General features: G+C 44.2%; 1 protein-coding gene across 7 annotated transcripts in view; it reads left to right on the forward strand.

Annotated features, from left to right (window-relative positions):
* The window catches only part of DZIP1 (DAZ interacting zinc finger protein 1), a 600,492-nt gene that overhangs the window by 118,565 nt on the left and 457,789 nt on the right, over nt 1–24,138 (forward strand). The gene's annotated exons all lie outside the window — the stretch shown is intronic.

Raw genomic sequence — 24,138 nt, forward strand, 5'->3', positions numbered from 1 at the left:
TGATGATGTCATCTGTGAGGACATCATCCTGCTGTCCTGGGAGAACATCTGTTAGAAGTAAGCAACTCAGCTTTTTTTTGAGGGGCAAAAGAATGTGAGTATATTCAATTAAATGTTGTTTTTGGCCATTCTGGCTCACTTTTCTTTCTGTAAGCATTACTTGATTCATTTAGATTTCTCTGTATATGCCATCACTCTAAGAATCAATGATTAACTATGCTTTTTCCCATTTTGCCTTTTGCTTTATATGTTCTTAAGGGGGGGGGGGGTCCTAATAAAAAAAAAATAACCCATTTTCAGGCTGATGCAATACCTGTGTGCTCAAGCTAGTGCACTGGTTGCTCTCATCACATGTAAATGTCATGATGATGAGGCTAATAATTATTACCCCCTTGATGTAAAAAAATAACTGTGTGCCTGACATGCACATTTTAACCCTCAAAATTTAATGCTAGCCCGAAACTGGTGTTAAGTTTTGTTTGAGGAGCCCCAAAAGTTGAACTAAAAAGCAGAAAACACTGCTTTTCTGTGGTTCCTCTGACTTAATATAATGGCGCTATTAAGACAGAGGAACCACACAAAGCAGCGGTGTGAAAAAAAAATGTCTTCGCGGTCAGGTTAGGAAAACGGACGGTCCATTTACAAGCACCCATTTCCCTAACCCATGGCTGTGCATGGGTCTGTTTTCCTAACCCGCGCATAGCCACTTCTCCTGAGAGCCAGATGCCAAGGAGGTGCTAGGGATGTACAGTTTCCCCTAGCATCTCCTTTTTAACGCAGCTGCTCATTTGCCTACTGCATCGCACACCTGGAAGAGGTGGATGGATGCGCGTTAGGAAAGCGGGCGCTCAATCATGAGTGCCCATTTTTCCTCCACAGATATTGCATCAGTTCATTTGAAAGTCTCCTGCCTGTTCACACCCCATGATTGCAGCTTGACTAATAGAATCTACTATTTGACTGCAAAGTCGGAACAAATACTACATTCCTTTTCAAAGTCCTGTTTACAGAACTTTAATCTGATGGTTGTAAATTGGACTTGCTGGGAAAGAGTGCTTAAAATCTTAAAAAAAAAGAATATATATATATATATATATATAAAATGATTAAAACTATTGCTTGCTATATATATTGTATTTGGGTTTTATTATTATTATTATTATTATTAACAATTTTTATTGAGAAGAATAAGTCACTGAGCATACAATAAACTTCAGCATTCGGATACAACCATTGTAATAATAGTATCTAAAAGAACGTTACAAACTGCAATATTAACATGATCCGAAGGCCCCATCCAAAACTCTCTTCCCTTCCAGTTTATCCCTCCCCCCCCATCCCCCCTCCCGATCCCTTCCCTCAAGTCCAAAAAAAATGATAAAGCAGGTGTTGCGCTCCTTGAGACACACTGAAATACAGGATTACATAGATAAAGCCAGTATATTCTGCCCTCAGCTCCGTTGCCCACTTGCTTGCTTGGGGTCCAGACCCTTCAAAAATGCCACCAGGAGTATCAGTCACCACAAAACCCCATCCTTCAACCTAGGTGTTTTCTCATCACAGCCCTAGTTCTATAGTACTTGGGTAAGGTATTTCACCGTATCACTGTCAGTTTCTTCATATACCGAATTTGTCTCAATTAATTAAGAAGTTGAGGTATGCTAGGGGTATCTGGGGACTTCCACTGCGCGGCCACCAACTGTCGGGCCGCTGTCGCAATAAAAGTAAACAGCACCTGCCGCCCGTCAGCCAGCCCCGAGCTGGGGAGCCCCAAGAGCCAAATTTCTATCTATAAGGGAACCCGTACTCCCAGAATTCTCGCAGTAAGCTTTTGACATTCCTCCCAGTAAGATCCAATTTTGGGACAGTGCCACCACATGTGTATAAAGATGCCCGTTTGTGAACACTGTCTCCAGCAGAGGGGAGCCCCCGGGGAGCCAATGTGCTATTCTAGCCGGGGAGTAATGCCACCAGTACAATAATTTATACCGATTCTCCATCATAGACGCAGACATTGAAAACTTCCCCAGCTCCCAAAAACACTCCTCACATTATTCCCTCCCCCATGGAATCCCTAAATCTTTTCCCCACGCAATCAAATGGGAGGCTATTACTGTTTTACCCGAGATAAGCAGTTGGTATACTTTAGAGATGTATGCTGTATTTTTCCTGCTAGGATACAATATCCCTCAAAAATTGAGCGGCTTTGGTGCAGGTCTCGTTGAGGGCCTCTTGTGTACATAAAATGCCATACTTGGGCATACGCTAGGAAATCCTCATTCGGTAACCCAAAGGATTTCTGCAATTCTACGAATGATATAATCCCTTTAGACCACAGCTGCCCTATACTCGCTAATTCCTGAGCCTCCCACCTGCGGAAGGTGGTATTTCCCAGCCCTGCAGAAAAGTCCCTTAAATACCTGATGAGGGATAAGGCAGAATACATTTTTGAGCCCACAAGAGCTGACTTCCATCTCTTCCATATAGTAAGTGTGGTCTGCAAGCCCGGGGATAGTTGAGCAAATTCTCAAGGTGTGAGGGTATTGGGTCAATACAGGGCATAAAGTGGGACCCTCTCCCACCATCTCTTGTTCAATAGCTACCCATTGTTTAGTGGAACCTATATCTTGGCTATCTATAACATTTTTAAGCTGGGCTGGCACATAGTAATGTAATAAAGATGGTAGCCCCAGTCTTCCCTCTCGCCTGGACCGAAACAAAACCTGTCTAGAGACCCTTGGGGGGCCGTCTGCGCCAGATGAAGGAGAACAGCTTGCGCTGCAGGGGCTGTAACTCATGGGGTGGAAGCAAACACGGTAATACCTGAAATAGGTATCCGATTTTTGGCAAAAGTTTCATTTTAATCGCTGAAATCCTGCCGAACCATGAGAACTGCATCTGCCTCCATTTATCAAGGCCCCCTATTTTTTTTATTTACTTATTTAAAAACTTTTCTATACTGTCGTTAAGTTATATACCATCGCAATGGTTTACAAATAGGCACATAACCTACATTTACTTACCTTAGTCTATCGTACATTCTAACAGGTGCCAATAAAGTTCGGTTACAATTTCATAAATAAAATCATTATTTGAGTATTGTTGGTCAAGTCTAGGTATATTATTGAGTTACTATCTCTTTGAGATATTACTTCTTAAATGTAGGATTGAGTAAATTCATTCTCATCTGCATTACCCTGTACTTTCATTCTCTACCCTTTAGTGAAGGCTTTTTTAAAGAGCCATGTTTTTAAATTTTTCTTAAAAGTTTTGAGATTACTCTGTAATCTGAGTTCAGGGGGCATCGTGTTCCATAGTATGGGCCCAACCAATGATAAAGCCCTTTCTCTCACTTGGGTTAATTTTGCTGACTTTACTGAAGGGATTGTTAGTAGTGCTTTGTTTGCTGAGCGGAGGTTTCTTTGTGGAACGCATACTCGTAAGGCCGTGTTTAGCCAGTCTGCTTCTTTATCATATATTAGTTTGTGTATGGTACATAAGGCCTTGTATTTTATCCTGCATTGGATGGGCAACCAATGTAAGTCTGCTAGAGTTTCAGTTATATGGTCCCTCCTCTTTTTTCCCGTCAGTATTCTGGCTGCAGTATTTTGAAGTATCTGGAGTGGTCTTATCGATGTGCTTGGGAGTCCTATTTATTTAATTATTTAACACTTTTCTATAATGACCTTCATGGTAATAACCATATCAGATCGGTTTACATCGAACAGGGTAAAACTGAAACAAAAAATAAACATATGAACGGAGGCGGCAAAGTTACATTCAACAAGGAGGGTAAACTTAGTAAGAGTGCATTGCAGTAGTCAGTGCTGGAAAAGATAAGTGTTTGCAATACTGTTCTGAAGTGGGCGGGTGTGAGTAATGGTTTCAATCTTCTGAGGACCATAGGTTTTGCATAGCCTTCTCTTACTTTTATAGATATGTGTTGCTTCAGGTTGATTTCTGGGTCCATTATTACTCCCAGATTCCTTACTTTTTCGGATAGCTCAATTTTCTGGTTATTTCTTAGGGTTATCGGTGTTTGAATGATTTCAGTATGTTTTCTCTCAAGGTGAAGGAATTCAGTTTTGTCAATGTTGATAACCAGTTCCATTTGGTTTAGTAGTTGTTTAATTATGTCTAGGTACATGTTAGCTAGACTTAATGTTTTTTCAATTGTGTCATCTATTGGTAGAATTAATTGAATGTCGTCTGCGTAAATGTAATGTATTATCCCTAGGCCTGCCAGCAGATGACATAAGGGCTGCATATATATGTTAAAGAGGGTAGCAGACAGCGCTGAACCCTGAGGTACTCCTGTTTCAAGTTTAAATTTTTCTGATAATGTGTTTTTTATCTGGACTTGAAAGAACCTATTGTTTAGGTAGGATCTGAACCAGTTTATTGTTTTGTCACATAATCCAATTTCTTCAAGTCTTTTTAGTATTTTGTGGTTTACTGTATCAAAGGCTGCAGATAAGTCGAGCATTATAAGGATGTAATGTTTACTGTTGTCAAAACCTCTTAGTATGTTGTCTGTTAGTGAGAGAAGTAATGTCTCAGTGCTGTAGTGTTTTCGGAAGCTGTGTTGTGAAGGGTACAGTATGTTATTATTGTCTAGGTGTTCAGCTAGCTGTTTCTGTACTGTTTTCTCTATTAATTTAGCTAATAAAGGGAGGTTTGAGACTGGGCGGTAGTTAATGAGGATTAGTGGGTCACTGTTTTTCTTTTTGATGATTGGTTTAATGATTGCCCCTTTTAGTGTAACTGGCATTAATCCTTCAGTTAGGGATAGGTTTATGATATTAGTGTGGGGTTACTACATTGGTAATCTTTTTTATCTCAGTTGTTGGTATTGTGTCGATTTTGTGTGGAGCAGTGTTTATATTTTTTATAATTGATTCAACTTCTTGTTCTGATATTTCTATAAATGAGGACCATATGTTAACATCTCTTTTTTGCATTACGATTGCTTGTTTGCTGTTTTTTGGGAGTTTGTTTCTTAGGTTTAATGCTAATTCATTGCATTTTGATTCAGGAAGACTTTGAGGTGATTCTTGTTTGTCATTTGTGAGATTCGTTACTATGGAGAATAAGATTCTTGGGTTATTGGCAAACTTTTCTATTTTATTGGAATAGTATTCTTTTTTAGTATTAAGGATCAGTTGTTTATAGAAAGCTAGATGTTTCCTGAATTTGGTTAGGTTTTCAGTTGTTTTGTGTTTTCTCCAGTTTTTTTTCAAATTTTCTGAGCATTATTTTTGCATCTTTTATTTTTGCATTATGCCAGTGGTTATTTTGTTTTGTTTCTTTGATAGTTATTTTTTGATGGGGTTTATTTCATTGGCTATTTTTTTAGCTGAGTCTAACCAGAGTTCCGTAGCTGAGTTACAATCATTAAGTGTTATGTCTTTTAGTTCTTCTTCTAATTTGTCCTTTAGTTCATCGTTGTTAAAGGGTGGTCAATATTTAAATTCTATGGGATTATGAGTTTGTATGGTCTGAGGATTGAGAATATTAATATTGGATTGAATAAGGAGGTGGTCAGACCAATGAATTTGTGTGTAGCTTGTTCCTAAGTGTTCTAGATAGTTGCTATTTATGAATGTTAGATCAAGTGAGTGTCCGGCTCTGTGTGTTGGTTTATCGGTTATTAGTAAAAACCCTAGTGCTGTCATGACATCCATTAGTGTCTGGCATGTGTTAGAAAGGGGTTGGACATCCATGTGTAGATTAAAGTCACCTAACATTATGGTAGGTTTAGAGGTGTTTAGATGTGTTGTCAGAAACTTGATTAGTGGTGACATATTTAGCTCTAGTAAACTGGGAGGACAGTATATAAGGCATATTTGTATATTGTTAGTGTTGATGATGGCAATTTCATGGTTAGGTGGAAGTATTATTGGGATTAGTTTACCTTTAAAAGCTTTTTCGATAATTAGTAGTAGGCCGCCTCCACGTTTATTTATCCTTGGGACTGAGAATACCTCATAATTTTTGTGTGCTATTTGATTTTTTTAAGACTACATCAGATTTTTTTAACCATGATTCAGTAATTGCAACGAAGTTGGGTTTATTGTCACACAGTAGGTCGGAGATGATTGGGAATTTTTTAGTGATTGATTGAGCATTTACTAAGATGAATGTTAACATTAGTAAGTTATTTAGAGTTAGGGTGTTTGATTTGGTGGTTCTTATTATCTGTACCAGGTTGTTTTCTTTTTTAAATGAGTTCTGCAAATCTTTTTTGTTGTGGTTAGTTCTGAACATTTTAAAATTCTTGTTATATTTACCTTTGTTCATGCAGACTGATATTGGTTGCTTACGCGAGACTTCTCCTTCCTTTTCCATGTTTGTTGTGTGTTTTGGACGGTTGATCCAAGTTCCTTTGGTGTGCGAATGGGTGTACGAAGGGGCGTACAAAGGGGCACGCCCCTTTGGAGCACGGCGCCGGCGTGCGGCGCCTCCGGTCCTTCTTGCTCTTTAAATCCTCCCTCTTGGTCGCGCTTCCGGCGTCGGTGACGTCAGCTGCGACAGCCAAGGGGGAGGAGTTTGCTGGTCTTCCGGGTTCCTCGGGTTTTGCAATCAGCGTCGACTGCAGGAGAAAAAAGGCAGAAAAAAGGCAGAATAAGCAGGAGGGAGAGGGTAGAAAACACAGAAACAAACAAGTTAGTTAGCCACAGGGCAGGGCGAGAAAGGAAGGCAGAGGGGGAGGGTAGGTAGGAGCGAGCGGGAGGGTGGAAAGATACAGGGAGCCTTGCGATCAGCGTCGGCTGCAGGAGAAAAAAAAAAGCAGAAAAAAAGCAGGAAGGAGGGGGTAGAAAACACAGAAACAAACAGGTTAGTGAGCCACAGGGCAGGGCAAGAAAGGAAGGCAGAGGTAGGAGCGAGCGGGAGGGTGGAAAAGATACAGGGAGCCTTTTGGTTTTTAGACGCTCCATACTGGGACCAGCCAACCCACGTGGTCCCGCCGTCCCGGACAGCCAATCAGTGGAAGCCCTTGAAGGGCTTTAAATCCAAGCTCCAGCCCAGCGCCGCGCACCGAAGGAGCACGTCAAAGGGGCAGGCCCCTTTGTGTGCCCCTCCGTGCAGCCCCGCAGGGCTGCCCCTCTCTCTATATTAGGTGCGTTACTCCTCACACCTTTCCTCCACGAACGACCTTCACCGGTTGTTCTCCCTGCAGATCGCCCTCGACTCCCTCCCTCCTACTAGTGCTCATATTCCAACAAATGAAGAGTACCTTCCCCATCCCCATTATCAGGAACCTCACCAGAACTCAACCCAATCTCTCAGTTTACCACACCCTACACCAAAAAAGACTTATTCCAATCATGATCTCATCTATCACACAGCTTCTGGGCCTGTCTTTATTCTCTTTAACTTTGTTCAATGCCCAATCTCTCTCAAAAAAATCCCACATCCTTAATGACTTCCTCCTAGACTCCAATCCTGATATCTGTGCAATCACAGAAACTTGGCTAAAACCGATGGACACTGTTCTCACCAGTCAACTACCCACGCAAATTTATGACATTTTCTCAATCACAAGACTCAAAAAAAAGAGGAGGTGGCCTGCTTCTAGCAGCAAAAAAAGGCTTTAGACTAACCCTACAACACTCCACCTCAGTTTCCAATCTAGAATGTGCCTTTTTCAAATCCACCCACCTTCAAATCTGCCTTATCTATGCCCCGCCAGGAATAATTGAATCTGACCCCTCTCCCCTCATCGAATACATCGCAAAGCATCTCATACCGGACGCTCCTGCAATTATAATGGGAGACTTCAGCCTACATGTGGACATCTCACCGCACTCAGCCATTTGTGAGACCTTTCTTTCCTCCCTTAGCTACATGGGATTCAAACAGATCGTCAACACCCCTACTCACAAAGCAGGCCATACATTGGACCTAATCTTCATTAATTACGGCTTCTCTCTTGCTTCCTATCCCACATGTTCTGCAGTCCCTTGGTCGAACCATCAGATCATCACTACCACCCTACAGTCATTAAACCTTCATCCTCTCAACTTACCTAAATCCACAATACAATTCAGAAAACCCTGCTCTGTGAACCTTCTAGGTAACCATCTCTCTAAGGAACTCACACAACTGGACCTTTCAAACGCTACTGCCACCTCATCCTGGTTCAAAATAACCAACAAAGTAGCAGAAGTAACATGCCCTCTCACCACAAAAGCGCTTCACCCTTCTCCAGACAACAGAAAACCGTGGTTCACACCTGAATTAAAGTCCCTTAAACAAGAGCTCAGAAATAAAGAACACAGATGGCGAAAAAACCCCTCTTCCACCACTCTAGCAGCTTACAGAGCATCACTAAATGCCTACAGAAACACCATTCACAAAACAAAGAAAGATTTATTCGCCAAAAAAATCCACCAATTCATCTTCGACACCAAAGCTCTCTTCTCCTACATCTCAGCTCTCACCAAATCTACTCCTCCAATTTTTCCAGACAACCAAGCTCGCAGTAAAGCAATAGAACTTGTAAATTACTTCGAGAACAAAATCATTAATCTCATCAACCCTCTTTCTTCATCCAACCCAGCTCGCCTGCCCCCCCTCACCTCTTCCCCCCACCGTTCCGCTACTCTCACAGTCTTAGAAACAACTTCTTCACTGGAGATAGAAAACATTCTAAAGAAACTCAAACCCTCTTCCCACCCCTTAGACACCATCCCTTCAAACCTCCTCATATCCATCCCAACCATCATTGCTAAACCTATTGCTGAAATTATCAACTGCTCCCTAACTCAAGGTCTAGTTCCTGACCCTTTAAAGCTGGCCATCCTAAAACCTCTACTAAAAAACCCCAACCTGCCAACAGATGACCCTGCGAACTTCCGTCCTATTGCCAACTTACCTCTCATTTCCAAAATTATGGAGAAAATTGTCAATAAACAACTCTCGGAATACTTGGAGGAACACAAGATTCTATCTCCTTCCCAGTTTGGATTCCGTAAATCTCTTAACACAGAATCCCTTCTGACGTCCCTTACAGACTCCATCATCATGAGCATGGATAAAAGTCAACCCTACCTACTGGCTCTCCTAGATCTTTCCGCAGCTTTCAACACTGTCAACCACACAATTCTCCTAGACCTTCTGGCAGATATAGGCATAGCTGGCACGGCTCTCAACTGGTTCAAATCTTTCCTTTGCAACAGAGCCTTCAAGGTCAAAATTAACAATAAAGAATCTCACCCAGTCATCTCCAACTACGGAGTCCCAGAAGGATCTTCCCTTTCACCAACCCTCTTCAACATTTACCTCCTATCCCTCTGCCACCTTTTCTTAAGTTAAGCTTACTCACTATCTCTATGTGGATGATATACAAATTCTTCTACCGATCACCGAATCACTTCAGCAAACCCTAAGTTTCTGGAATAGCTGCCTCCAATCAATTAACTCTTTTCTCTCCAGCCTCAATCTTGTCCTAAACTCAAATAAAACAGAAATCCACATAATCTCCCAAGATGACAACAACAATCTTCTCAATACTCCATTATTGTCGCCTCCTCATAACCTTAATCACTCGCCCCACGTAAGAGATTTAGGCATTCTTTTGGACAACCGTCTCAACCTCAAAAAATACGTTAACACCACCACCAAGGAATGCTTCTTCAAGCTGCAAGTTCTAAAACAAAATTGAAAACCCTCTTACATTTCCACGACTTCCGTCTGGTACTTCAATCTATTCTCTTCTCAAAAATTGATTACTGCAACTCCCTGCTTTTCGGCCTTCCAGCGAACACCATCAAACCTCTACAGATGTTGCAGAACTCAGCGGCCAGGATCCTGACAAACACAAAAAAAAGAGATCACATCTCTCCTAACCTTTACAATCTACACTGGCTTCCCATCAAATACAGAATTCTCTATAAAGTCCTCACTATAATCCATAAATCCTTAAACAACATCTCGCCTATCGAACTTACCATCCAGCTTCATCCTCACACCTGTATCAGACCAATCAGAGGAGCCTATAAAGGTAGACTTCACATTCCCCCAGCAAAAACATCCTTTAGAAAACGAGCCCTCTCTATAGCAGGACCTTCTCAATGGAATGCTCTCCCGCCAGACCTCCGACAAGACCCATGTCATCTGTCATTCAAGAAAAAACTGAAAACCTGGCTGTTTAAACTAGCATTCCCAGAATCATAATTCTCTGCACTCCATCCAGCTTCCCTCAAGCCATACCCTAGTCGATCCTTGTTAACTTCAAATTATTAAGTCTGATCAATGCCTGTTAGAATGTAACTATTTATGTATTTATCAATGTTATAAACTATGTAGAGTTGGTTCCTTTTACATAGGGCAAGTTAGTAGCCCCGGTTTCCTATTCAATTATTCGTTCTCTCACAATGTTCCATGTAACGCTCTTTTGCATTGTGGCCGGTAGTTCTGCTGCATTAGTAAATTGAAATCTAGCCCCAAGTTGACTCTTAGGTATTGTATGGGGCCCTCCGTCCAGCAGAATGGGAACTCCAGTTTGCTCTTTCCTAGCAGAGCCGAAGGGAAATTTACTGGGAGAATCTCCGATTTATCAGGGTTAATCTGTAGGCCCGACAGGTTTCCAAATTGTTCTAGCTTGGCCAACACCACTGGCAGTGAGGTCATAGGTTTTACTAGTGAAAAAATTATGTCATCAGTGTATAATGAAATCTTATATTGCAGGGGGCCTCCCATAACCCCCTGGATATCTGCTGTTTGCGTATTACCACTGCCAGAGGTTCCAAACTAATGGCAAACAATAATGGCGACAGAGAGCAACCCTGTCTGGTCCCCCTGCGGATCTGAAAATTCGCCGTATAGCTATAATTAATCCTTAAGCACACTAGAGCAGCGATTCTCAACCGGTGTGTCGCGACACACTAGTGTGTCGCCAAGCCCCGGCTGGTGTGTTGCGTGCTTCCGGTCTCTCCCGCTGCTCTTTCTTCCCTGCTGCCGTTGCCGCCGGGCTATCAGCACGTTCAAGCCCAGTGGGAACGGCAGCGGTGCTAAAAGAAGCTGTGGCACCCGCGGCTGGCCTTTTCTTCTTCCCGTGCCTGCCCCCCCCCCCCCAATGACCCGGAACAGGAAGTGATACGCGGTGCGCGGGAAGAAGAAAGAGCCATGCCGCGTGATAAAGTAGCAGCGGCGGCTGCAGCATCGGCCCCCGAGCAATTGAAGCAGCGGGTAATCGGGAAAGGAGACAGCAGCATGAGCCTCCCGCGGCCGATGGGATTCTACTTTCTTGGCTTGCAGGGGCTGGAGGAGGAGGCTGCTGCAGCTACCATTTGTGCTCGGGGGGGGGGGGGGGGGGAGAGGAAGTGAATGAGAGAAAGAGAGAGAAGCAGCCAGCCAGCCAGTGTGTAAGTGAGAGAATGTGTGTGTGATTGAGAGCATGTGTGTGATTGAGAGAAACTGGTCAGAGAGCTGATGTATGTGTATATGTGAGAGACAATGAAAGTGACTGCTCAAGGAGATGACTGATGTGTATGTGAGAGTGTGAGACAGTCAGGGATGTGACTGATGTGTGTGTGTGTGTGTGTGTGTGAGAGAGAAAAAGCATGGAAGTGAGAAATCTGGGTATGTGAGAGAGAGCATGGGAGTGAGAAACCTGGGTGTGTGTGCATGCATGAGCGAGAGACTGGTTGGTAAGGTGACTGTGTGTGTGAGAGAAAGAGACTGGTGTGTGTGAATGTGAGAGAAAGAATGTGATTCAGGGAATGAGAAGCCTGTGCAGTGGAGAGCGAGCATTGAAATGAGAGAGAGACTGGTGTGTGTGTGTGTGTGTGTGTGTGTGTGTGTGTAACAGAGAGAAAGTGATTATGGGAATGAGAAGCCTGTGCATGTGAAGAGAGTGAGCATGGGAGTGAGAAACCTGGGTGTGTGTGAGACACAGCATGTGAGGGAGAAGCCTGTATATGTAAGACAGAACATGGAAGTGGGAAGCCTGTGTGTGTGTATGCATGAGAGAGATCAGGTGACTGGTGTGTGTGTGTGAGAAAGAAAGTGATTATGGGAATGAGAGAGAGACTGGGGTGTGTGTGTATGTATGTGTGTGTAACAGAGAGAAAGTGAGCATGGGAATGAGAAGCCTGTGTGTGTGTGAGACACAGTATGGGAGTGAGAAGCCTGTATATCTGGAAGAGAACATGGGAGTGGGAAGCCTGTGTGTATGCATGAGAGAAATCAGGTGACTGGTGTGTGTTTGTGTGTGTCTGTGAGAGAAAGAAAGTGATTATGGGAATGAGAAGCCTGTGCATGTGGAGAGAACAAGCATGGGAGTGAGATACTGGTGAGTGTGTGTGTGTGTGAGACAGAGAAAGTGATTATGATAATGAGAAGCCCATATATGTAAGTAGAACACGGGAGTGGGAAGCCTGTGTGTGTGTATGGCATGAGAGAACTGTTCAGGAAGGTGACTGGTGTGTGTGTCAAAGACTGTTTGTGAGATGATTGGTGTGTGAGAGACAGAAACTGGTCATGTGGGCATGACTGGTATGGTGTGTGTGTGAGAGACATGGGTAGATGTGAATCGGTTGTTTACTCTTTCGGATAATAGAAAGACTAGGGGGCACTCCATGAAGTTAGCATGTGGCACATTTAAAACTAAGCGGAGAGAGTTCTTTTTTACTCAACACACAATTAAACTCTGGAATTTGTTGCCAGAGGATGTGGTTAGTGCAGTTAGTATAGCTGTGTTTAAAAAAGGATTGGATAAGTTCTTGGAGGAGAAGTCCATTACCTGCTATTAATTAAGTTGACTTAGAAAATAGCCACTGCTATTACTAGCAACAGTAACATGGAATAGACTTAGTTTTTGGGTACTTGCCAGGTTCTTGTGGCCTGGATTGGCCACTGTTGGTAACAGGATGCTGGGCTTGATGGACCCTTGGTCTGACCCAGTATGGCATGTTCTTATGTTCTTAGTATAGAGCTTAGCCTCTACTGCTGCTTCTGCTGTGTGCTACGGCCTGCATGGAAGAGGAGTCTGAGAGGTGCTGGAGGGGGTAAGCGAAGGTGGCTTTTTAAGTTTATTTTTCTTGATTGACTGCCATTTTAATTATTTAATATTATGTGATGTGTCTGCTTTTTTGATAAAGTGACACTTATAAAGTTAGTATTGCTTTTATTTCTGAAAAAACAAAAAAAAAAAAACCTCCAAACAATATTGTATCACATTTCAATTATTTTATTATAAAAAACTATGTACCGAACCGAGATGGCACTTGTGTAAATTAATGTCTCAGCATCCCTATCGTTATGTGCCCACTGTAAACCGTTGTGACGGAAGCTACTTAACGACGGTATAGAAAAGTCTTAAATAAATAAAATAAATAAATAAATATTTTATTGGTGTTTGGAGAATTTTTAATAGTTTTTATGAGTTTTTAATTGTTGGATATTATTCTGTTCATATCTGTTTTGAAACATTTATTCTGCTTATTAGTATAGTTTCACAATTATTTCTGTGTGGGGATCTATAGCTGCTTGCTAGTTCTGTTTTCCTAATAAGAGTTATATTGGTTTTTAGGGCCTGATTTAATATTTGTAGTGTTGCCTTTTCATAGATAGGGTTGCTCCTGTTTGAGTGTATTCCATAATACAGCTGTAACTGTGTGCCGGACTAGTTTATGTGCATTACTACAGATCCTGGGAGTATGTTAGGTCGGTTCTGTGTCTGTTACCGAGATGAGATATTTTACTAGCATGTAAGTGTTTGTATCAGTCTCATTTGTTGTGTTTTCTCAAGAGGACATGCATTGGTGGTAAACTGCTGTCTTTTCATAAGTAGGGCTATTGAGCCTGGAAGTAGAAGGAGTTTGAGTTGCTGTTACTGCGATGACACCAGAAACAGAATATCTTTTTTGTAGGGTGAGTTGTATGAGGAATGTCATAATTCTGCTTTACATCCATTATTGTGGGTCAGGGGGGTTCCCGTGGATGCAAACTGTACTTTTACATCTAGCCCCGTGACGATCATGGGTCAGTGTGTCAAGCATGTGAGAACCATCTGTCAGGTGTGTCCCAACAGAAAAAAGGTTGAGAACCACTGCACTAGAGGGTCCATATAGAGCTCCCTCACCCACGTGGAGAAAGCGCCCCCCCTAGGCCCACCTTGACCAATACCGCAAACAGAAAAGGCCAATAGACACGGTCAAAGGCCTTTTCAGTGTCTATGGTCAAAAAGGCTGCCGGTTCACCTTTGATTTTAGCGATATGGATTAGATTACCGTAATTAATTTCCTAATGTTATCAGTTGTCATCCTGCCTGGCATGAACCCCGTTTGGTCAACATGAATAAGCCTACCTATCGCTCCTTGTAATCGGAAAGCCAAAATTTTGGACAGAATTTTCAGGTCGATAATTATGAGCGAGATCGGCCTATAGGAGGCACAACTCGTGGGGTCTTTCCCCGGTTTAGGCAGTATAGTTATGCCCGCTACATTCCCAACGGCAGGAGTTGCCCTCTCTCCCTAATCTTATTAAACATATTCGCCAGGGGGCCTCGCAGTAGAGCCCTATATTTTTTATAAAACATGGGAGTAAATCCATCAAGGCTGGGGGATTTCCCTGATTTTAAATTTTTTATGGCCCTATCCACCTCCAGTTCTGAAATCTGTTTCCCTACATGAAATTGGTCCTCCTCTGACACGGTGGGCATATCAACTTCAGATAAGTAGGAGGAGATGTCTTCCAGAGAGGATTCGGTCTCAGGGGTATTACATGTCCTTTACTTGCTATTAATTAAGTTGACTTAGATAATAACCACCACTATTACTAGCAACTGTAACATGGAATAGACTTAGTTTTTGGGGTATTTGCCAGGTTCTTATGGCCTGGATTGGTCACTGTTGGAAACAGGATGCTGGGCTTGATGGACCCTTGGTCTGACCCAGTATGGCATGGTCTTATGTTCTTAATTTCTCATAGAAGCAGTGAAAATGGGCCAGGATCGGTTAGCATGTCTCCCGAAGGTGTCTTTATACGATATATCAACTCCTTTGCCCTCTTAGATTGCAGCTTCCTAGCTAACAGCCTACTGCTTTTGTCGTCAAATTCATAATATTGTTGTTTAAGCATGTCCAATTTGAATGCTATTTCTTCAGCATCGAGTGCAGCAATTTCCTCTCTTTTTTTAATTAACTGCCGGATGAAAATGGGCCCTGGTGTATGTTTGTGGCGATATTCCAGCCCGCCCAGTTCTCTAATTAGAGCCTCTCTGCGGGCCCTCTTCCGTCTTTTATGATGGGAACGTAGGCTAATCGGGTGCCCCCGGATAACTGCCTTCATGCCCTCCCAGACTGAAATTGGTGACGCCTCCTCCCCTTCATTTAGGCTGAAGTATTCTTTCAGTACCGTCCCCAGGTGATCCTGATAATCTTTCACCTTCAGCAAGGAATCATTTAATCGCCAATACTTTCTACCTATCTCCTTGTGGGACTGAGACATCGTCCAACATATAGGGGCATGATCGGACCAAGTTATGGACTGAATATCTGTTGTAACCGTATCAGCGAGTAGATCTTTAGTGATTAGAAAATAATCAATTCTAGTATAAGAGTCGTGTGGATGAGAATAAAAGGTATAATTTCTGCTCTGTGGATAATATAGGCGCCATATATCTATTAAATGGTAAGACTTACGTAGTCTTTTCAGTGCCAGTCGTGCTTTCCTTTTCCCACTCAAAACTCGCGCCATCGTGTCAACTGCTGGTGCAATGGCTACATTAAAGTCTCCCGCAATGACTATGCTGGTATCCGTATACTCAGCTAGCTGCTGATGTACCTCCCCCAATGTCTCAGCTTGCATGGACGGCAGACAAACGCTTACCAGCACCAGCTGCCTATTATGTATCATCACTCGTAGAATTAGGTAGCGCCCGGAGGGATCGCAATATTTATCTTGCACCTGAACCACCAAATACTGGGCAATAAGTATCCCTACTCCACTGTAATGTCATTGAGAAGTTGCAGGGGCAAAAAATTGTAGAGGATATTTTTTTGAAGCCAAAAGGCGGTCATCCCTACTTCTGAGGTGGGTCTCCTGAACAAATGATATAGTTGCTTGCAATCTACTGAGTTCTTTAAATAGCATTTGCCTCTTAAAAGGGGAATTAAGCCCTTTTACATTCACCGAAATACACTTAATGTCAGCCATCCAATGCAAGTGCCCTTACCCATCACCTTCCCCTAGTAGAGGCTCTGAGTCGTATACCATCTCCATTTCTCCTAGACCTTTCAGTGGGCGGCACCGGATTAACATTACCAACAGACATATCCCACGTTTTCGTTCAAATTTGTACCCGCTTCTGTTCCCTCCCCTACTCTACCTCCCCCCTCCCATTCCCTCTGCCAATCCAAAACCCTGCCCACCATTAAGGTAGACCTCTACCATGGGAGGAAAGCCCGTCCGCCCCATCCACAGCATATCTATTTCTCCCCGCCGCCTACAGGTTATAGAAATAGAAATATCCCCCCTCACCTTTACAAAACCAGTTCCCTCTCAGGCAATCTAATGTAAGTTATGTCCACTCACTGCTCACGAGCAATTGTTAATTTCCAACTACAAAATAGGGTGAGGTGGGAGAAAGCAGTGCAACTCCCCCCTCCAGGGAGGCCCCTCTGCATCCCTGGTCAAAATTCCCTGCGGGGCTGGATTAATGGTTCAACCCCAACCGTGTCCAGATATAGTGGCCAAATTGGTCTGAGTCTCATACTACAACCACTTCTTGAGCGCTCACAGCAGTCTTACTCCCTTCTCCTGCCTGGATCGGGTTAAAGGAGTCTCAGAGTTCATGAAGGCAAACCCAGTGCAGCAATCGCGGGCCCTGCCGAGTTTCTGGTGAGGCGTTGTCCTCCTTTCCCGACTCGTTGCCACTTAGGCTGACTTTGTACGCTGGCTTGTCCGGTTGGGGCATTTTTATGCCCGCTGCCTGAAGAATGGGGATAGCTTCCTCCATAGATTTCACGTGTGATGTCACGCCTTGGATGGTAAAAGCTAGGCCCCAGGGGTAAATCCAATGATATCAGATGTTCTCTCTCCAGAGTAAGGCAGTGATAGGTTGAATTTCTCGCTGTCTTTGCAAGGTGGCTGGAGCTAAGTAACTGTAAATCTGGAGTTCATGGCCTTCCCAGCTAAAAGGGCTCAACCGCCATGCACAGCGCATCAAGTCCTCTTTAATCAAGAAGCTGTGTAGGCAAGCTATGATGTCTTTTGGCGCATTCTGCGTGGCATTACCCAGAGCGCGGTGGGCTCGCTCTATCACCACGTCCATCTGTTTTAGACCCACACCATGTTTTGGCTCTGCAGCCAGGAGCGCTAAGCAGATCTTCTGCACCACCTCCATTCGCAAAGTCCGGGGTCTCAGGGAGGCCCCGGATCCTGATGTTAGACTGCCTGGAGCGGTTCTCTAAGTCCTCCAATTTCAACAGCATTTCCTCATGCTTCCTCTGGAGCTCCGCAATGTCTGTATTTAGCGCCGCTAATTTCACTCCGTGGTCTTCAGCCACACCCTTGGCCTCCTCCACTTGTCTGCCGAGATCATGCATCTCTACCCATAGATTCTCCAAATTCGCATTAACAACGTCTTTTAACGAGCGGATGTCCCGCTTTATTTCGTCAAACCAGTTATCAGAATCTCTCTTGGTCAGTGTGTCCATATGGGCCTCAAGCTCCGGCAGGTCTTGCGCCATGGGTTTGGGCGGGGTCGCACTGCCAGTCCCGGCGAGCTCCATGTTCAAGGCCGCAAATTGAGATCCCCCAGCATCGAACGAAAATTGAGCCAAATCAACTGCTTTTTTCTTGCTAGTCATATCAGCGGCTCCCTCCCGTATCCGATGCAGCTTTTCTACGGGGGTTCTGCTGGAGATGATAGTCTATATAAGCTGTTTAATGCTGTGGATGAGGTGGAGGATCAGGCTTAGACATTTCCTTCTCATTGTATTTGTTTTTAAGGTTAGTATTTGTTTGCAAGTCTTAAGAATTGTATGTGTTTAGGGAGAATAGACTTTGGATTAATTTTGTGAGTTAGTAAACATTAGTATTTGTAAGTATTAAAATTGTGAGTTTGCAAAGGTCACTTACTTGATCTGAAAAGGTGGGAGTACTGGTTCCTAGGCAATTAGTCATTAGTTTGATTCCCACTCACTCCTCCCCCCTATCTTCCACTTACCTTACTCACTTTGTTTTTCCACCTCACCCCTAGTAGGACTAAAATCTTCACAATAATAGGCAATTAGAGATTTAGGATAATATACAATTAAACCTGTGTAACGAGTGGTGTGGGCATGACCCCTTAATGCTGTGGTGTTGTTGATGTAACCTTGTAATCGAAGGTGAACCTATGAGGCCTATACCGACAGTTGAAGTGGGACAGTCTGGAGCTTCACCTATACCAGCCACCTCCCCTGCAGTTGAGCCCTTGGGTTCTGATGGACAGCAGGATGTACGTGGGTCCCTAGGGTAGTAGCGAGAGCAAGAGTCCAAGAGCATGCTGGGGTCATGACAGGCAGCAGTCTGGAGATACTAGGAACAGGCCAAGGGTCATGGCAGGTGGCAAGCAAGTGTAGTCAGGTCCAGGCAGCAGGCAAATGCTGTCAGGTCCAAGACAAGAGGTCAGTACCAGGAGATCAGGCCAAGGATGAATGAAGACACACGAAGAGACACTGGATGAGATTAAGAGGGTGCAATGATGCTGGACGAGGCAGACTGGGTGAGGTAAGGCTGGACGCTGTTACACATGATCAGAGTAACACCAAAGCACAGGAACAGGTGAACTCAAGAACAACACGCATTATACAAGACAGGAGACCCATTGCTGAGGTGCCAGAGGATCATCTGTGAAGCCCTATATAGTCAGAAGTTTGATGTCATCAAAGGGCACTGTGGGCATTTTTCCCGCTGTGTGCCCTTTAAGTCTTGGGACATGCAGAGGCGCCTTGGGGAGGAGCAGGAAGATAGTGGCATCCAAGCGCCGTGCGCTGCTCTCGATGGTATTCATCTATTTGCGGTGTCCCTGCTGTAGAAAGAGACCGGTGGTGTCTAGGGTGAGTGTGGCGGCTCTCAGGGTTGTCCCATGAGCCACCAAACATAACATCCTGAGTTTAGTGGTTGTCTAAGTTTAATTTTGATGCTTGTCATTCCCAAGATAAATCACCAAGTTGCCAATTAATAAATCATAGATTGAAAAGGCACTAAAATACATTTAAAACCTCCTAAATCGAGAGACATACCTACTCCTTAATCAGCTGTTAAAACTTTAGCAATTCAATAACATTAATAAACAGACTGAAGTTCAGCAGCTAGTTGGAGGCTATCCAGTCTTTTGCACTGAATGCCACATGTATGATTGGAACATGTGAGATGTTGTACATGTGCACCCAATGCAGAGAGTTCCTGGCTGTCAGAGAACAAGTTCTATCTCTGAAGGTCAGAGTGGCAGACCTAGAGGAGCTCAGGTGGACAGAGAGATATATAGAAGAGACCTTTAAGGACATAGAGGGTGGTTCAAACTCCAGTCAAGCAGTCCTTGTGCTACTTTGGAGGAGAAAGGTCACCGGGCAGGAGATCACCACCTTAGTGTGCCAGGAAGTGATCCTGTAGCTAGGACTTGCTCTCCAAGTGATACTTTTATCTTTGTGCACCAAAGTTGTCTCTCCAGGAGGGAAGGGTTAGAATTGTCATTATAGTGGATGATTCAATCATTAGGAATGTAGATAGCGGCTTGGCTGGTGGGCATGAGGATTGCTTGTTAACTTGCCTGCCTGATGCAAAGGTAGTAGATCTCATGTGCCATCTAGATAAAAATTTTAGAGTGCTGGAGAGGAGCTGACTGTCTTGATACTTGTGGAAGACCAATAGCATAGGAAGGTGCAGGATGGAGGTTTTGGAGGTCAAATTTAAACTGTTGAAGTAGGAAACTGAAATTCAGAGCCTCCAGGGTTGCATGCTGAGAAATTCCATGCGCAGGACCCCAGAAGCAGGCTGAGCTCCAAAGCCTTAATGTGTGGATGAGACGACGACGCAGGGAAGAGGATTTTCAATTTATTAGGAACTGGGAAACATTCTGGGGAAGGCAAAGCCTTTTCTGACTGAATGGGCTCCACATTTACCAAAGTGAAACCAGACTTCTGGCACTAAGAGAGGTAACAGCTTTTAAACTAGTCCATGGGGGAAAGCCAGTAGTCACTCAGAAGTGCATGATTCAGAGGGATGTATCTTCCAAAGATACTTACAAAACAGGGAAGTTAAAATATTCCAGTAGAGAAATTGTGTTTAAGGCTGAAGTAGCCCAGATGGACGTAGATAAAAAGCACTCAAATTTGAATAACTCTAAACTGCCTGTATTATTTGTTAATGGGCAGGATATGAATACAAAGTGAAATGAAAGTACAAATAAAAAACATACTTTACAATGTCTGTTGGAAAATGCCAGAAGTCTAAACATTAAGATTGCTGAGTGTGAAGGCTCACCACCCGTGCTGCCCTGGGTGCCGCTCCACTGCCTCCGGTTCAGGCCCCTCGCGAGTCCTGGATATCCCTGGAGTCCCTCAGTCTCACAGGACTCCCTGGGTTCAGGTCTCCGCCGGCCCTGGTTTTGCTGGGCTTCTGGGTTCTCTTTGTATGGCGTGGGGTTGAAGCAGTCCCCCAACCCCCAAAGATAACACAGAGAGAGAGAGAGGTTCCTCAAAGCATTTTTATAAAGGAGAGTAGCTGAATCTGTTACATTGGCTCTGTCCCCTCAGGAGCTGAACAAATGACCCTGCCCCCGCTCTCCCGCAATCTAACCCCTTAACACATGTGCTGGAGCAAAGGTACTGTTTGAGCCCCCCCGGCTCTCCCGTTCACCAGCAAACCCCCTTAACACATATGCTGGATTAAAGGTACTGTTTGAGCCCCCCGGCTCTCCAGTTCACCTGCAAACACACCTGCCCTAACTTCCCTTAGGGTACAGGTTCTCTGTTTCCCTTTTCAGGCTAGGCTGTGCCTCTGAGACAGCTGGAGGATTCCTCTCCCCTGGAACCTACCTCCGTTTCCTTCCCCCCCTTTGCTTCCTGGCACTGGCTTTTTCTGGCCACTGCTGCTACCTAGGCACACCCTCTTCCTCTAGCTCCCCAGGCTCACCTGTGTGACTCATTAGTGTCAGAGTCTGCCACCTGCTTGCCTCCAGGCTCTCCCTACAGGTCAGGTGGTGGTTCTAGGAACCTGGGATTTGTAGTTTCTGCCTTCACCTGCTCCCCCTGCTGGCTGGCTCTAGTATTACTAGCTGCCTTATGGTATCTTATCCATTCCTGCCGCCGGCAGCGCTGCACTCCATCACATGAGTTAGAATATATGGCATTAATCAAAGTTGTAGACAGACATTTTTATAGACATGATGGAAGGAGGATAACCAATGGGACCCTGTGATATCAGGGTATAATTTATATTGATATGATAGGGCAGATAAAATTGGTGGAGGAGTGGCACTATATTTCAAAGATGACAGAGTCAAGCATGAGAAAAGACACATGCAGGAAGCAAAATGCACTATGGAATCCTTATGGATAGAAATTCCATGTGTGGATGGGTAAGAACATAGCAGTGAGTGCATACTACCTGGCCAAAATGAAGAAACAGACTGTGAAATGTTAGGTGAAATTAAAAAGCAAACAAATTTGGCAATATAATGGGAGATTTTGATTACCCGGTTTCGATTGGGTCATTGTCTCATCGGGAAATGATAGAGAGGTTGTTTCTAGATGCCATAAATGACTGCTTCATGGAGCAGCTGGTCCTAGAATTAGATCTAGTCCTCAGTGGAATGCATGAACTGGTATGAGAGGGGTTAATGGAGTGGGGCCACTAAGCAATAGAGATCATAATGCAATCAAATTTGACATCACTGGAGGGAGGACGTTAAGTAAAATTATCATTGTAGCATCTAACTTTAAAAAAGGAAACTGATAGAGTGAGGAAATTAGAAAACAACTAAAAGGAGAGGTTGCAAGGGTTAAAAGTTACATGAGACGTGGACATTGTTTAAAAATACTATCTTGGAAGCCCAGATAAAATATTCCTTGTATTTTAGAAAAATTGAAGGAAGATAAAATGACTGCCAGTGTGGTTTAATGGCGACATAAAGAAGGCAGATAAAGCTAAATGGACATCATTCAAAAAATGGAAAGCAGACCCTAATGAAGAAAATAGGCAAGAGCATAAGTACTGGCAAATGAGAAATAAAATGGTAGTTAGACAGTCAAGAGGGACTTTGAGACGTTCAATAGTGATATGGGGCGGTAGGATCCCGGCGCCAAGGGGTCTTTGTCCACTTTGGGAATGAGAGTTATAAGGGCTAAGTTATCCTGTGGGGGGAAGGAACCCTTCATGATCAGCGCCGAAAACGCCGCAGTCAAGGGGGCCACTATCTTATTTGCCAATAACTGATAAAATTCCGTCGTGAACCCATCTGGGCCCGGGGCTTTTAGGGTTTTGAGCTGACGGATAACCCGTCCTACCTCTTGTTCCGACAAGGGTCTATTCAATTGCTCCAGTTGTTCTCTAGTCAAGGTGGGGAGATCTATCTGAGAACAAAACCGCCTGCCATCTTCCTCCGGCCCCGCTGACGAGGCATACAAGGTAGCATAGTAGTCTCTAAAACCCTGTAAGATCGAGGGAGTATCCCGGACCACCTTCGTGGGTGAGACTCAGCGCTGGGATCACCTTACTAGTTCGGTTGGACCTAATCAGGTTCGCCATCGTTCGACCCACCTTATTGCTGTATTGGTAAAGGTGAAATTTATAATATAGAAAGCTTTTTTTCCCCCTCTGATGCAACAAGGAGTTGAGCGCCGCCTGAGTGGATCGATACATCACTCTGGCGTCTTCTGACCTACAGCTCATCAAACGCCTCCTAGCCTTACTCAGTTGGTCATTTAAGAGCAATATACGTTTATCAATCATCCTGCGATGGTGGGAGACATAAGAAATAATGTCGCCCCGTAAGACCGCTTTCGCCGCGTCCCAGTACAACGCAGGTTGGGAAACATGCAACTGATTTAAAGACGCGTATTCCTCCCACTTCGCCCGCAGATAGTCTCGAAATTTCACATCTTGGGCTAAGAAATAGGGATAGCGCCACAGCCGAGCAGACGGCTGGGGGGGTGTAAACCGAACCTCTGTCCACACCGGGGCATGATCTGAGATCACAATGTTTTCAATACCGGCAGCCTGGACCGAGGAAAACACGCTCTTGCTAACCAAAAAATAATCCAGTCGGGAAAGGGAGGCGTGGGCCCGTGAGAGATGTGTAAAGTCCTTCTCTAAAGGGTGTAATGTACGCCATGCGTCCAACAGATGTAGGGAGTCCTCCAACATTTGCGGGCCCTGTCCCCCCCCCTTGTCTACCCCCACCCGACTGGGAGGAATCAAGGGTCACATCCCGAATCGTATTAAAGTCCCCACCCAATAACAAGATATCATTGATATGGGGAAGTAGGAGGGAATACAATTGTCGAAAAAATACAGGGCTATAGACATTTGGAGCGTAGACGTTGCAAAGCACCACTGGGCGATTGTAAAGCTCTGTTACCAAAATAAGAAACCTACCATGAGGGTCAGCAACCTCCCGCAGAATCTTGATGGGCAAATTCTTATGCAACAGGATTACTACCCCTGCAGATTTGGTAGTGCCCGAAGCAAACCATACCTCTCCCATCCAATCGCGTTTTAATTTAACATGTTCCTCCTTGGTAAGATGTGTTTCTTGCAAGTAAGCTATTTGGGCCGACTGGCGCTTCAAAAGTGAGAGAATCTTAGAGCGCTTGATCGGCGAGTGTATCCCGCACACATTCCAGGAAAGTAGTCTAGTTGGGTTACTCAGAACCCGCATGCAAAAGAAAAATTATCACGGGGCCGTACCATATTTCCCCAGGGGGCGCCCTCCCAGCCAAGGCCCCTCCTGATGGACAGTCTCCCCTGCAAAGAAGATCAGGAAAAAGAGAAACCAAAGTTAATAAGTAAATCACTTCATACCAAAGATCCCCATCCCCCCTCCCAGGCTGCAACCCCACCCCCCTCCCAAGTCAGTGAGACTACCCCCTAGTCCCCTACCCCCTCCGTTAACTCCCATGCCTTCTTATCAGAAGGATAGAG

Source organism: Rhinatrema bivittatum, chromosome 5, assembly GCF_901001135.1.
Source record: "Rhinatrema bivittatum chromosome 5, aRhiBiv1.1, whole genome shotgun sequence".
Taxonomy (NCBI): Eukaryota; Metazoa; Chordata; class Amphibia; order Gymnophiona; family Rhinatrematidae; genus Rhinatrema; species Rhinatrema bivittatum.